Source organism: Capricornis sumatraensis, chromosome 3, assembly GCF_032405125.1.
Source record: "Capricornis sumatraensis isolate serow.1 chromosome 3, serow.2, whole genome shotgun sequence".
NCBI classification, from domain to species: domain Eukaryota; kingdom Metazoa; phylum Chordata; class Mammalia; order Artiodactyla; family Bovidae; genus Capricornis; species Capricornis sumatraensis.
This window is the reverse complement of record NC_091071.1, coordinates 164,715,402-164,731,351: the sequence shown is the minus strand read 5'-3', so window position 1 is coordinate 164,731,351 and position 15,950 is coordinate 164,715,402.

Here is a 15,950-nt window from a genome sequence, read left to right as displayed (position 1 = left end):
CCACACAATGGAATACTACACCTCTGGGAAAATGAACAAGGGATCTATTGTTATGGAAAGAACGCCAAGATAGATTTAGTGAAGACAAAGTGTACGTAATATGCTTCCTTTTGTATAAGAATGGGTGGATGGGGAAAAAAGAGCATAGATTTTAACTTTGTGCTGAAGACGTCATAAGAAATTAATAAAAGTGCTACCTGGCAGGTATGTGTGGGTTGGAACCAGGGGCTTGGAGACAGGGTTGCCAGAAGGCTTTTTACTTTGCGTTGCTTTAATTTTTGAATAAATCCCGTGTAGATTTTATCTACTAAAAAGTAATTGTTAAAAATAATGTTTAAGAGACTTTGTTTCTTCCTGGAGGATGGAGGCCTCCCTGGTGGAATCTGTGGGGCAGGACTGAAGGAACCAGAAGCACTTGGGGACGATGTTGGTCCCTGGATAAACTTACTGACTTTAGGCCCGCCTTCAAGCTGGAGTGACCGGAGAATAATAAACTCTGGCCAAACAAACCAGCTTTGCGAGCAGTTAATCCATCCAACCTTCAGAGAGGGATAGGAGCTGGGGGACTGTGCTCACAGGATGACCGAGGACTTCGCGGGTGGGGCTGGGGGGTGACCGAAGCCTGGACCACGGATGCCTGCGGTCGCAGAGGGAGCAGGATCGCGCAGAGAGCGTTGGATGAGACGCCTGTCACCCGATGGGGGTTCAAAAGAGAAAGGATGCGCGGGTCTGCGGGCCACGGGCTAGAGCCGGGGCTGAACCGCGGACCTTCTGCACCCGACCCCGAGGACGCCCCGCCCCCAGACCGACCAGCCGGGAGGATTGGGGGGCCCACAGGGAGGCCGAGCAGGCGTGGGGCGCCTCCTGGTGGCCCTCCGTGAGAGACGCAGGCCTTGAAGAACCAGCAAGCCCTGGACCAAGTTCCAGCGCCCCTGCACCCCAGGGAGGGGTGGAGGCTAACTAAACTCACTAGTCTCACAGCTGGAGGACAAGGGATTCGAACTGGGGAGACTCAGGGGGAGATCTTGGGCGATTGAAGCAAGACCTCAGTGACGGGGGCTCCCCCAGGGACCCCCGCCTGCGTGGAAGCCAGTTTCAGAAGTACCATCCCCTACGACGACCCCCATGCCCCCAAATCCCCTCCCTCTGGCCTTCCCGGCAGAAGGGCACAGCTGCCTGCCTAGTGTTCTTCTGGGGTTCAGGGAGTGAGCCTTCAGCGTCTTCTGCCCTTGCCAGGTATTTCCACCCTACCTCTCCTCTTCCCCTTTTCCCCAAGACAGCTGCTCTCTGTTCTCTGCATCCTCCTTTATCTGCTTAAGCCCCAGACCTGGGCAGACTTGCCCAAGTGTAAAATCCCGAGTGAGCAAAGTGTAGGACCAGCCGGCACAGATGAGGCTGAGTGGGACCAGAGGGCAGCGCTGCAGGAGAAGGTGGTGCTGGAAGGAGTGGGGCGCAGAAAGCAGAGATAGCTGGGCTCCTGACCCCCACTCCCTGGGACATGGGGCCCTGGGCCTGGGATTTGGGGCTCCTATTCACCCCATCATCATGCCTAAGCATCTCCCCTCCGGGAGGCTCCCAGGCCTTCCCTGCTTCCCAACTAGTGTGTGTGTGCACGCATGCACGTACGCCTGCACACACACACATGCATACCATGTTGTGCTGGTCCTCTGACCAGAGCATCTGAACCAGGCCACTCTGGGCTTTATCAAGTGCTTACACGTTTTGGTTCCACTGAGCCTAAAGATCTGCCCATACTGCAGATGAGGAAACTGAGGCACAGAGAGGTCGATGGCTTTACCAGAGTCAGGATTCCCAGATCTAGGCACAAAGCCCACTGAGGAGTAACACGGGGTGTGGGGACTTGCTCCAGATATCGTCTAGCTGACACAGTCATGGCTGGGGCCTGGGGGAAATATGACAATTAATGACAATTTGTGAAGTTCGCTGAACCATTAGGATGCACCAGACCCCGTTCTAGGCATCCTGCAGGGGAGCCCTCACAGAAGCTTCACGCTGAAGGGGCTATAAGCACCCTACTTAACAGATGGGGTCTGACAGAAGCACAGCGAGGTCACACAACCTGCTGAGGTCATGCCACAGAAAGGATGAAGCTAGGGCTTGGACCCAGGCAGGCCAGATCTGCTCTCTGGGCCAGCACCTCTGAGGTCATGCCAGAGGGGCAGGCCACCCTGAGATCTGTCTCTGTCCTTCTTGCTCCTTCTGAACCGCCTTGTCTCTAAGTCCTATTCTGGGCTTGCCCCATCTTTTCCTCCTCCAGAGTCCCCTCAACCCAGCAAACGCTGCCTCATGGGGCCCAGGCTATTGTGTACCAGCGGTTCAATGGGCGGGGGTGCTCCTTGAATGGTATGGGAACTTGGAGCTGGAACTTACCCTTTTGTATTGGCCCCCGTTCTCCATAAAACAGATGGTCCTTGTGGCTGGAGGTCTTGCCCGTTGGCCTAAGCCAGTTCCAACAGGGCCACCACCCTACCCAGTGCCCTCCTGGCCCAGGAGGCTCTGGATCAAATAGAGGGACATCGAAGACCAAGGCCAGCCCTGAAGCCAGGCCTCCAGCCTGGTGTCTGGCCTGCCCTGCTGGGCTGCGGCCCTGGCTAAGGCATCCTTGCCCTGTACAGAGTACAGGCATCTTGCCTCTTTGCACACCCCACTCCTACAAGTCTCCATCCCCCCCACCCCTCAGCCCCATTTCTTCTCTCCTGGCTGTATCTGTATTTCTGGGTATCTCTGTGGCCTGTCTGTCTCTCTCTCTGCCATCCCACACCCCCCTCCAAGGCATCCCAAGCCCTCCTCTCTCAACCCCTCCACCCCCAGGCTCCCCCACCTTCCCAGAGCTTGGTCTTCAGGAAGCCTCCTTCTCTCCCCAGCTCTCTTCCCGGCCTTGCTGGGGGCGGAGTGGGAGCAGGAGCACATTTCTTGTCGTCCAGGCTTAATATCTTAATGCAAAGCCATTACTCACCCGGAGTCCAGGCAGGGCAGGCCTCTCCCCTCCTCGTTTGTCATCCAGAATGAAGCCTCTGCGTTGTTCCTCGGGGATCAGATTAAGGCACTGACAGGCCGGATGAACAAATTTAGCTGCCAGTGCCGCCGCCTCCTCGCTCCCTCCTGCCCCGGCCTCTCAGGCTCCAGGCCCCTTGAACTTTGAGGAGGGGGCGGTCTGAGGCCTCAAGGCAGTCCTGTTTCTTGGTTCTGGTCCTCCTCACCTGGCAGGGGGTTGAGAGGTGGTGGGAGATTTTCTACCGAGAGAGCAAGAGAGAAAAGGAGCTAGGTCCAGAGTGCCCAGGACCCCTGGGAGCTATTGAACATTTACTAGGAAAATAGAACAACCAACTCTATATATGTCGTCCTTAAAGCCTGCCAGGCCTGTTCGAAGCCTTTTACTTGTCTGTATTCACTCATTCAGGCCTTGTAACAACCCTATGAGGCAGGCACCATTAGTATCTTCATTGGCAAAGGCTCAGAGAGGCTCAATGACTTGCGCCAGGTCACACAGCTAGTGAAGTCTATGTGTTAGTTATGGTGCTTTACATTTTTGTTAATTTTCTCAGCACAATATCTGTGGCAACCAACAAGGATCTACTATATAGTACAGGGAGTGCTGCTCAGCATTCTGTAATAACCTAAGTGGGAAAATAATCTGCAAAAGAATAGATACTTACATATATTTTTTAAAATCTCTTAATACTGTAATGATTCAAGAGGGGATATCTAATCTGACATTGTCATGAGTAGAATAAGTATTATGTAAAAATCATGGTTATAATAACAATAATTTTAGCTGAAATAAAGGCAAAACAGTATCTGTGGAGATGGATTAGTGTCATTCCCCTCTTACAGATGAGAAAACTGAGGAGTTTGCCTAGATCTGGAGCCCTCTGGTATGGCTCTGTACCCCACCCTGGTCCCGCCCTCCCTTTATCTTGTGTCCCAAGGCCAGGCTTGTATCTGCACTCAGCCGATTTGGGGAAAGCAGTAGTGTGAGGCTTCCTGGCTTGGGCTGTCTGCCCCTCAGCCCCATCTCTGGAGCCACCTTCTCCACCAGAGCTCTCGGTTTGCAGGGGCAGAGTTCAGAGTAACCCATCTTCCTTGCCCCTCTCTGCGCTGGCCTTGTCACTGGGCATCTGCTGCCTGGAACCCAAGTCCCAAAGCTGAAAGCTGAGAGGTGCCTCCATGGGAGGGGCAGAGCCCACCTGGAGCCTTCTTGCTGCCGCCTGGACACAAACTCTTTCCACTTTCCACATCAGCCTGGTTTCCATAGTAACCACTGGCTTGCTGTCTCCTAGCAACTGAGTGGTCCTCAGAGTGGGAGGCAGAGCAGTGGAGAGTGGGTGTCATTTGAGGCCAAAGAAGTTGAGTTCAAATCCCAGCTATGCCAGGTCATAGTTATGAGGTCTTTGGCAAGTCACTTACCCTCTCTCAACCTCTGCTTCCTCATTTGTGAAATGGGATATTGTTCAAGGATGAAGCATTTACAATTAAGTTGATCATTTGGGAAACTGTGAAGCTAGGCAAAAGTGTGGAATGAATGAGAGAGGGCCAGTGGGGTACTGCTGGGTCTGGTAAGAGCAGAGGAAGGTGGAGCCTAGGTTCCAGGTGGGAATCTGGAATGGGTAGGTCTCCCCACATGAAGAACCCTACCTGGCAGCCCCCCTCAGACTCCCTGACCCTTCAGACCACCACAGTCCAAAATCCGATGCTTTCTCTCATCAGTTACCCAGGGACCCCTCTAGAGGAACCACATCTCGACAATAGGTCTGCCTCCTTCTTAAAACTACAAGGTATAGGTTATAAGACTTCCCTGGTGGCTCAGATGGTAAAGCATCTGCCTATAATGCGGGAAACCTGGGTTCGATTCCTGGGTCAGGAAGATCCTCTGGAGAAGGAAATGGCAACCCACTCCAGTACTCTTGCCTGGAAAATCCCATGGATGGAAGAGCCTGGTAGGCTACAGTCCGTGGGGTCACAAAGAGTCAGACACAACTGAGTGACTTCACCTTACCTTATAGGCTATAAGAATTGGATAAGTTCTAAGCCCTGTACATATGCTATTTAATTTTACCCAATAAGACCAGCTTTTCAAAAATTCATTCCAGTGTCAAATGTGGAAACTAGGACTCAGAGAGGTTAAATTACATGGCAAGCTCTGGAAGCTGAGGGGAGACCTGAGACTGGAACCTCGCTTCCTGTCTTTCCGTACTTCTGGGGCTGCCTCCTATGAGTTAGGAAGGAAAGAGTGGGTGAGGGAGGGGTCACCTAAGGATGGAGGTGCAAGGGGAGAGAGGGAGGGAAGGGGTTCCAGGACAGGGCTGGGAGAGCCGGAGGTAAGGGACAAGGTCAAGAGATGGGACAAGGGAAGCTCCCGGGCGCTCCAGCAGTTGGGACAAATTGTCTGGAGGCCGGCTCCTCATCCCGAGGTGTCCGGGGGAAGCTGGGGGGCGGAGGGAGGGGCACGGGGGTACGGGGGAGGGGCGGGAGGCCCCCGCCCTGGGGACCGGGAATTAGCCGCGTTTCTCGGCACCGGTGGGCGGAGGCGAGAGTGGAAGGGAGGCGGGCGAGCTCAAGGGGCAGGTTGGAGCCGGCTGCTCGAGAGCCCCTGGATGGAATCCGCAGAGGTCTGGACTCTGGCCAGCCCGTCAGCTCCCCCGGCGGGCGCTTGACCCTCGGTCTGTGCCGTCTATGGATTGGGAGGGGACGGGGAGGCCAAGCGGGACAAGGATCAGTATTCGCGAGAGAGCTCGGACTCCCGGCCCCTGTTTGGGTGCGCATCTCCCAACCCAACCCACGCGGCTGAGCACCCATCATGCGCCCGCCCAGCCCCCTTCTCGGGCCAAGGCCGAGGTCGCTACTGCAGCTCGGGCCGCTTGATTCAATTAACTAATTCCCGACAAGACAGATGTGCAATTCCGCGTTGCCTGCCAAGAGAGGAGATGGAGCTCCCCGCGGGCGGGGGTGACGTCACGGCTCGGCGGTGACGTCATGGGCGCCCGCCTGGAGTCCCACAGCGAGCCGGCCCGCCTGGGTCTCTGCAGTGAGTGTGTGCTTGCGTGTGTCCGCCTGTGTGTGCGAGTGCACACCTGTGTCTCCGGGCGCTGCGCCCCGCTCCTCCCCCCCCCACCCCCGGGGAGGGATGCCCTCCGAGGTCTCCACTGGGTCTACGATTTGGTCCAACTAGGCTGACACCTTAAGGGTGCGACCTGTCCCTCCTCTCCTTCCCTCCTTCCTCCTCTTTGCGCTCTGAATTTGCCTCCCTCCCCAGCCTTGCTCCCGAGTCTCTTACCTTGGAGTTTTCCGGTGAGTGCGTGCAGAGTGAGGCCAGCGCGTGTGCCTACACACCCAGGCATGCACATGCGGGTGCACACAGGGCCCACTCTGACACAGGTGTATGCCCACAGGCGCAGGCTTCCAGACATGTATACAGTGGTGCCCCGGTGCACAGAAAGGGACCCAGGGGACCACAGCAGTCTCCCACCTACACATCCACAGCTGTGCACACATGCACCGCTCTAGGTCAGACTGCGGGGTCCTGCAGGCCCCCTCAGGGAGGGGAGCATTGAGGAAGGGGTTGCAGAGCAGGAAGGGAGGCCTTGTCAAGGACACCAGCAAGGAAAGGGGAAAAAAAATGAAGTGGAAGAAATAAAATCAAAAGGCTTTTAAGGCTGCTCTCCCCAAGTAGTTGATGTCTTGGCTGCGATTGCCGGCAATGAAATATTGTGCTCTCTGATCGCTTAATGCAGGGAGCCCCGCAGCCCCCCTCCCCCAACCCAGAGGCAGTCCCCTCCCCTCTGCTCCCTCCCTCCTCCTTCCCTCCTCTCCCATCTTCCCTGGCAGATGTGCCTCCTGGCTCCCGGAAGGGCCCAGAGAGTGTGGTGGAGAGCACAGCTGATGCCCACTCCCAGCCTGGCACCGACCTCAGGACATGCTCATGAAGCCACAGCTGGCATGGGGGGCCCAGCCCAGAGCCTGGGCAGGAGGGGTGAGCCACCTCTGGGCTGGGACCCCAGCTCGCGCCTGGCAATTGTGCCCAGGACTCTTCTTGTAGAGATGCTGGGTTTGGGGACTTCTAGCAGAGGCACTAGCAGCCAGGAAGACAGGGACGTGGAGACCCATGTCCTGACAGGGATCCCCAGCACCCTCGAGGGCTGAGGCTCTTGGACATTGTGTGTGTGTGCTCGCCCGTGAGCGCAGGTGCGCGCATGTGGGGGGAGGGGGTTGGCTAGGCGGGGGTGTGTGGATGGGTGGAGGGAGCCCTGGCCTGATTCTCAGCCTTTAGTTAGAAACTGAGCTCAGGAATGTTTAAGAGACCTGGCTTTCAGCCTCAGCTCCATCACTTCCTGGCTCTGTGACCTTGGGCCAGCTCTGAGCCTTCTGTGCCGGAGTCCCACACCAGGGAGGATGGAGCAAATAATAGAACTGGCCTCACAGGGTTATTGGAGGATTAGAAGAGAAAATATATGCAAAGTGCTCAGCACAGGGCCCGTGCACAGGGAGGGGGTGCATAAGTGGGGCTAATTATCTCTGTAATCTCCCCACCGACTTCACTTCCCCCATGCCTGGACTTAGAGGGGCCTGAAGCCCTTCTCCTCCTCGGCCTCCTCTCTCACCCTTGCTTCCACACCCCACCCCGCCCCCAGGCAACTCTTCTCTGCGCCTTTCTGTCAGGGCAGCCAAATTGGCTAAATCTCTGTAATGCTAAAAAATTGGCCCATTAGCCGGCGGAGAACACGGACAGAAGGGGAGAGCGGTGTGCATCCCTGCCACAGATGTGCGGGGGGCGGGGGTGCGGGGAGCGGGGGATAAGGTGGGGCTCCAGGTCTCCCCAGCAACCCAGCAAGGCCCAGGGAATGGGCAGCTGCCAGTGTGTGAGAGTGTGTATGTGTGTGCGTGTGTGTGGCTGGGGCCCCACTCTATGCCAGACAGTCTGCTGGGGGCTTTCATAGCATCACTTCATATAAGCCCAGCAACAGCCTTGAGACTTTGTAATTATTCCCATGTTGCAGATGAGGAAACTGAGGCTCAGAGACAAGAAGTTCTCAAGTAAGGTAGCTCTTTGTGTGTCAGGGAGAGGACTTACACCCTGGTCTGGGACTGCCGGCCTCCCAGGTGTCCCGGTGACCCCCAAATAGCCCAGGAGCCTGGCTCCTGAAGTTTCTGCCCTGCCTCCTGACCCTGCCGATGGTGGGGTTTCTAACTGCACTGGGGCAGGCGACAGACCAGGAGTTCACCTTGTGAAGATCAGCCACGCCCAGCTGCTCCTCAGTGGAGACAAATGGGGTGTGGGAGGAGTCCTGGGTGCCCAGAGGGGGCTGCTGGAGGGAGACTGAGGGCTCCAGCCTTCCCTGCTGGAGATGCTCCAGGGAGGACTGCCCACCTGGGCATGATCTCAGGTATTATTGTCCCCATGTTTGGATGAGGAAACGGAGGCTTAAAGAGGCCAAGTGATGTGTCCACAGCTAGGAAATGGTGATTAATCCATATTCGTCTGACTCCAGAGCCTGAGATGTTTAATCCTTTTGCTCCAGCAATGGAAAGCTACCTCACCGGGTGTCGTGTCCTATTCAAGGACAGCTTTAATCCTGAAATTGTTTTCATTCACTCTTTCATTCTATAAATATTAAGTACCTCCGAGTGCCAGCACTGTGGTCCTGGGACACATGATGTGTAAGACCCTTCCCTGTGCCTGGCCTGGCTGATGCTTGCAGCTCCCTCACACCTGCAGGCCCCGGGGAGACCCTGGCAACCTCGGTGCTACTTGACCACCTCTGCTATTCCCATCCTCTCTTGATCTGCTGACACACAAATGCTAGTGTCCCCAAGCTCTGTGTCACCATGCCTGCCCTTGAGAGGCTGAATTGACTGCAAATGGTTCCTTCTTCTGCAGCCCCCAGCCTTCCCACTGCCATCAGAACTCAGGCAAGGCAGCAGGTACCAGCTGTCCCCTGAGGATCTGACTGTCTTCTTGGCCTCCCGAATGCCCAATACAGCGAGGTCCATTTTCTGGGCCGAACAGAGAAATCCTGGGAGGCTTGGGAGAGGCCTTTTCTCCTGGCTACCATCTAGTCTTGTGTCCTGAGATATCACCAAGGGTGCTGCTGAGCTGCTGTGTGCCCTGCCCCCCACCACCTTGCACGCTCCAGGTTCAACTGTTCACCCCCGACTTGGCCACCATGTGGGAGAGATAAATGAGCTCCCAGAGTTGTGGTCCAGAACATGAGGGGATGCTGAGGGAGATGGAGCACTCAAGCCTCTGTCTGGCTGGAGACAAGATTAGAATCCAGCTTCTCAAGTTGTACAACTTAGACCATTTTCCTCCCTCCAGCCCTGGCAAAGGTCAGCCACAGGGAGGCTTGGGCAGGACTGCCAAGTCCCAGCAGGGCGATGGGATGGCTGGTGGCTGCTGGGTCCTCGGAATGCTGGGCCAGGAGGAGGGCAGGCCTCTGATTGCTAACTCCTGGGTAGACCAGGTGGCTCTCTCCCCACAGCCTTTTCCCCTTGTCCTCTGGCTTGATTCCATAGGCTCCTAGAGGTGGTGATGTATATTGGTTATGACTTTGGCTTTATTATTGGGCAGTTTTTAGTTCAAGCTTTTCCTCTGCTACTTGCTAGCTTTGTGACTTTGGGAAGCTCCTTCCTTATAAGCCCTGGCTTCTCTAATGTGAAGTGGAGGAATAATACTGGCACCTACTTCTTGGGTATTATGAGGATTCAATATGATAAAGTGTCCACATTATTGGACTGCGAGGAGATCAAACCAGTCAATCCTGAAGGAAGTCAACACTGAATATTCAGTGGAAGGACTGGTGCTGAAGCTGAAGCTCTAATACTTTGGCCACCTGATGTGAAGAGCCGACTCACTGGAAAAGACCCTGATGCTGGGAAGGACTGAGAGCAAGAGGAGAAAGGGACAGCAGAGGATGAGATGGTTGGATGGCATCAGTGACTTAATGGACATGAGTTTAAGCAAACCCTGGGAGATAGTGAAGGACAGGGAAGTCTGGCGTGCTGCAGTCCATGGGGTTGCAAAGAGTCTGACATGACTTAGCAACTGAACAACAACAAGAACCATTATTAGAACAGTTCCTGGTACAGCGATGGCAGTCACTGATAGCAATGGTGGTGGTGGTGATTTTGATGGAATTGATGACGATAATTGAGAAAGTGATGGCGATGATGGTCATAATTGTCATGATTATGGTGGTGATGGCAATGAGGGTGGGTGGAGATACTGATGGTGAATTTGGCAAAAATTATGGTGGCAATAGAGAAGATGGTGATGATGCTCATAGTTGTGATGGTGATGATCTCAGTGATGATGATTTTAGTGGAAGTGAAGATGATGGTGAATTTGGAGGAAATGGTGATGATGATAGAGAAGGTAATGGTGATGCTGCTGCTGCTGATAATGGATGGTGATAGAGGTGCTGATGGTGGCAGAGAGGGGGATGATGAAAAGGATAGGGTGATGCAATTTCTGGCTCACAAGAAGGAGAAAACAGGCGGAGAGAAAGGGATTATGAAACAGGTGCTGATCAGTGCCCTTCCACCTGCCCCACTCAGTGTGGCCCAGATGTTATTAGCCCACCTCCCCCAGCCAGCCTAGGAGAAGGGAGTGGCTTTGCTTCTTTCCAGTCTGGCACTGACTGGGCATCAGTTTGGGCTCTGATCTGACCACAGCCTCTTGGCCTAGGCCTCTGGGGAATGTCCGCCAGTCCCAATGGGCAGGCAAGCCCTGGTCCTCCTGCTCCAAGGATCTTGTCAGCAGGTCACCATGGTGTCCAGAGTGGCAGGCATGGCATTGTGCATAGGCCTTGGACAAGGCTAAAGCCCAAGGTTATGGCCCTTCCCTCTGAGCTCTGAGGAGGGTAGGGGTAGGGCAGTGGAACTCTGGCAGGCTCTGTAGGAGCAGACAGTTACATGGCTTGGAGGGTCAGGTTGACATAGTGCTTCTGAGTTTGGTATCAGACCACTTCCAGTCCTTTTCCACCACTGATGAGCCAGGGGGTCTTTGCAGATTCTTAATCTCTGAGTCTCAGCCTTGTCACTGTCCTGACATATGGGCTAATATGGTATCTACTTGATAAGAGTTATTTTTGTAATAATCCTGTGATTTAGGAGCTCAGCAAAATGCCTGGCATCTAGGAGGCACTCGGGAGATGTGGCTTTTGTTGGCTCTGCTGGGCTGCACAGATCCTGGCCAGGGCCGGACCCTGGGTACTCATGGGCTGGGCCTGGGGCCGGGCGGTGGGGGTGGGGGAGTCTCCAGCCACTGGGCCTCCTGGCAGGCGGGCTGGGTTGGCAATCTGGGCTCAGACGCCCTACCTCCCTGTTCCCTTCCTGGCCACCCTACCTCCCGTTGCCTTCCTGTGCCAGGCGGCCAGCCCTCGTTTGCCCCCACCTCCCAGCCTCCCCCTGTGCCCTCTCCACAGGCTGGTGAGGGCTCTGACGTGTGAAATAAAAAGGGATTTTAATTACCTCTCAGCAAAACAGCAATTAGAGAGAATCACAGCACAACAGCAGTCCCCTCCCCCACTCCCTCCCCCTGCCAGATCCGCTTTCCCCCCTTTTTCTCCAGCCCCCACCCAAGCTCTGGGGCTGGATGAAACAGGATGCCCTCCATTTCAGCCCAGACCCCCGAACCCCAGGGCTGGGGTGTACTTGGCAAAGGGCAGGAGGTGGTTTGTGTTGAGGGCAGGGCAGGGATGTCTCCATACCTTGGAGGCAGCCAGCACCCACCCACATCTCTGGGGTCCTTGTGGGTCCCCCCAGGGACATGCATCCACTGCGTGTGCCCTGGTACACACCCGTGTGCATGTGTGTCTAGCACGTGTGAACACCCGTGTGTGCATGCAAGCGTGTCAGCAACCTGGGGCAGTGCAACCCTCAGGATGAGCCTGCCACGCTGGGAAAGCAGCGCTGCTTCCAACAGGCTTTTAAAATAATTGCCTGTGACCCTAAGCTGTAGCTCTCTGTCCTCTGTCCGCCGGCCGCCCCCATCCCCCTGGCCCCCGCTGCCGGGGTCACTTCTCCGTCCATCGTCCATCGGCAGAGCCTGGGGCACCTTTGCCGCATTTGGGGAGGGGGCCAGGGAGAGCAGGGCGGGGTGTTCCCACAGGTGGCCTGAGTCTGGGGGCGGCCGGTGGTGGGTGGCTGATTGAAGCGGTAATTGCAGGCAGCAGGCCCTAGCTAATGCATGTTATGATTAAGCCCCATTACGAAGGGAGGCCGCTCAAGCATGGGGGTGGGGGCGGGGGGCGGGAGGTGGGAGGAGGCTGATGGTGTGGGGGCCTGCGATGGGGCTGACTGACAGTCTTTCCCATGGGGAGGGGGAGCAGGCGGCCACTGTTGCCTCCGTGGTCCCCTCTTCCTCCAGAGCGGCAGCCTGCCTAGCTGAGACAGGAAAGCCAGAGCCTAGAGATGGGAAAAGACCAGCTCCCACCACCCCCACCCTGCCCAAACACAGCGCTCATTCCTGCACAAAGGTCTGAAAGCCTCTATTCGGTTCTCTGAGGGGCCCCGCCTGCTTGTGCACAGTGGCCTTTAATCCTGGGGTTCCTGCGGCTGTGTCAGGTCCTCGGTAACCATCAGCCCCCCAGTCTCAGTGCCGAGGAACACACATCACTGGATGGCGGAAGCCAGAATGGCTGCAGCTGAACTGCTGACCTCAGGGGCCCCAGTCCCACCCCACCTCACTGGGAGCCACAGGTGCTATTCAGAGACCCCTGGTTCAGATGGTAAAGAATCTGCCTGCAATGTGGGAGACCCAGGTTCAATCCCTAGGTTGAGAAGATCCCCTGGAGAAGGGACTGGCAACCCACTCCAGTATTTTTGCCTAGAGAATCTCATGGGCAGAGGAGCCTGGCGGGCTACAGTCCATGGGGTTGCAAAGAGTCGGACACCACTGAATGACTCACACTTTCACGCCACAGGGATGAGGATAGAGCAGGCCCGAGCCCACCCACCCCTGGCTATGTGGGCCCTGAGTTCTGGCCTACTTCTCCATGGAAAATGGACTTCATTTCTCTTCTTTCACAAAGGCCCAGAGAGGTTACACAACTTCCCCCAGAACCACAGTAAGGGCTTTGTGTTAACCTAGTATTCCAACCTGGCCACTCACCAGCCGTGTGACTTTGTGACCGTCACTTCATCTCTCAGGGCCTCAGCTGCCGCCTCTACAGAATGTGTGTGCACAGTCACTGAATCGTGTCTGACTCTTTGTGACCCCAGGAACTGTAGCCCAGCAGGCTCCTCTGTCCATGGGCTTTCCCAGGCAAGATTACTGGAGTGGGCTGCCGTTTCTCTGGTGATACACATAGCACTCCGAGAATTCTGAAGATTAAAGGTGATAACTTGGCACTTAAGCCCAGGATGTGGCCTGGGATTCAGCCTCTCATATTCTTACACAAACTTGGCTCTTTCGCTCGTATCTCCTATGATAGGCACAATTCTAAGAGGCCCCTCAAGATCCCTGAACCCTGACGTACACACGTACTTCTCCCTGCTTTTCAACCAAAATAAATCCAGGTACTATTATGAAGGGATGTTGCAGATGTAATTAAGATTCCAAATCAGTTGACCTTAAGATACGGAGATCATCAGACCTAATTACAGCAGTTTCTCGGGCTGGTGTCTGAGAGGAAGACAGATTCAAAGCAGGAGAAGAATTCAGTGCTGGGGAGACTTTTCCACCGATGACTTTGGAGTTGGAGAGGCCACAAGGCATGGGATATCGCTGAGAGCAGCCCCTGGTTGATAACCAGCAAAGGAGGGGCACTTTGATTCTCCAGCTGAAGGAACAGAATTCAGCCACAACCCATGAGCTGGGAGAGGAGCCAGGGCCCCAGAGGAGATGCCGGCCCTAGCAGACCCGGACTTCGGCCTTCTGAGGCCCTGAGTAGAGAATCCAGCCAGGCTGCGCCTGGACTTCTAACCTGCAGAAACGAGGACAATAAACTTGTGCTGTTTCGTGTTGCTGCATTTGTGGCGATTTGTTATCTGGTAATAGAAAACCAAGAACCCACATTAGCAGTTCGGGCAGAAGGCCCTGGGCCATCCCGCTAGAAGGGAGCTTGGTGCCAGGCTGAGGGAGGCTCCAGGTGTGGCTGCTACTTGGGACCTGTGGGTGTGCGCCCACTGCTGGTACCTTTGTGGGGACAGAGCACCTGCCTCGGGCTGTAAGGGGTGGAGGGGAGGCAGACCCTTGGCAGCCAGGGTTCCTGCTTGTGGGTCTGCCTGGGGCTGGGGCCCCTGGCATCCAGCTGCCCATCGTCAAGTCTGACCTATCACTGCATCCAGACGATGTCTCAGGGAGCCCCTGGCCATGCATCACCCTACACCCTGGGCTGGGAAGGCCTTAGGCAGAGGTGGGCATGGATATTCATGGTGAGCATAGGTGTTGGATAGGAGCTCTGATTCTGGAGTCTTACTCACTGTCCCAAAGCTCCTCATCAAGGACAACTCCCTCCAAAAGACACAGCTTAGAGGGGGGCCCTACCCACGTCAGGCCTTGGGCCCAGCCCAGCCCCCTGGAGCCCCTCTGAGTCCTGCTGCCCCCTCCCCTCTGCAGCCCTGCTTTCTCTCCTACAAGGGACAGTTAGTGGCCTTGGCTTTAATTAGCTAAAGATCCCCTTCAGCTCCAGTCACTTGAAAAGATGAGAGAGTGCTGGGGGAGGGGACCTGAGCCTGGTGACCCCATGAGACAAGGAACGGGCCCTTCAGGGCATGCTGGCTTCTCTGGGCTTAGGGCAGCCCGAGCCCCCTTCCTGGCCAGCACAGGCAACGGGTTGCAGCGACCCTGCCAGGAAGATGTGTCCCAGGCTCCAGGGTCCACCTCCCTGTTCCTTACTCCCTGCCTCTGGGGCCTTGTATCTGGCAGCAGGAGCTGAGCCACCTGTTGTGGCCTGTCCATCAAACAAGGGGCCTGACTGTCAGAGCTTGGACAGAGCATGCGCACAGGAGCTGCCCCACACATGTTACTGTGGGGGCTCCACCACAGCTGTGTGGGGCGGGGGTGGGGGGGCTGGTCCAGATCTGAGCAGCTGCCTGGTCCACTCAGCTCAGGCCTTCCACCAGGCTCCATGGTGGCCATGGGGGTCACCTCTGTCTTGCAAGGAGAGGCACTCAGGCAACCTCACTCGGACGGAGACCTGCTTGACCCTGGGGACTAATGGTGTCTGGGAAGCTTGAAATGGACCTAAAGGAGGACAGGAGGGCTGGGGACAAGGCACTCGGGCAGAGGGTGGCAATGTTGTTACACAGTGAGTGAGGACTACAGGAGATTTTTCTCTTAATGAGTCCCAAGTTGTTTTTATTTAGTAGCTAAGTTATGTTGGACTCTTTGCAACCCCGTGGACTTTAGCCCGCCAGGCTCCTCTGTCCAAGGGATTCTCCAGGCAAGAATACTGGAGGGAGTTGCCATTCCTTTCTCCAGGGGTTCTTCCCAAGCCAGGGATCGAACCCAGATCTCCTGAATCGTAGGTGAATTCTTTATCATCTGAGCCACCAGGGAAGCCCAAGTATATTGGAGTGAGTAACCTATCCCTTCTCCAGCAGATCTTCTCGACCCAGGAATTGAACTGGGGTTTCCTGCATTGCAGGTGGATTCTTACCAGCTGAGCTGCCAGGGAAGATCCCAATATGCTTCATAGTTTAAGTCTTTGAAAGCAAGAATGTACTGGGGGCATTTCTGGTGATCCAGTAGTTAAGACTGGATGCTTTCACTGCAGAGGGGCACCAGTTCAATCCCTGGTCAGGGAACAAAGATCCCACACACCGCACGGAACAGCTGAAAAAAAAAGAAATTCGTATGTTTTTCTTATATGAGATAAAAAGCTGTTCTAGAGGTTGGCAGGTAACGCCAGAGAAGAATCTGCCCAATGGGGATGAGAGCCTACCACAGGAAGGACAGGAGAGGAGAGGAATGCCCCCTCTGTCATCCG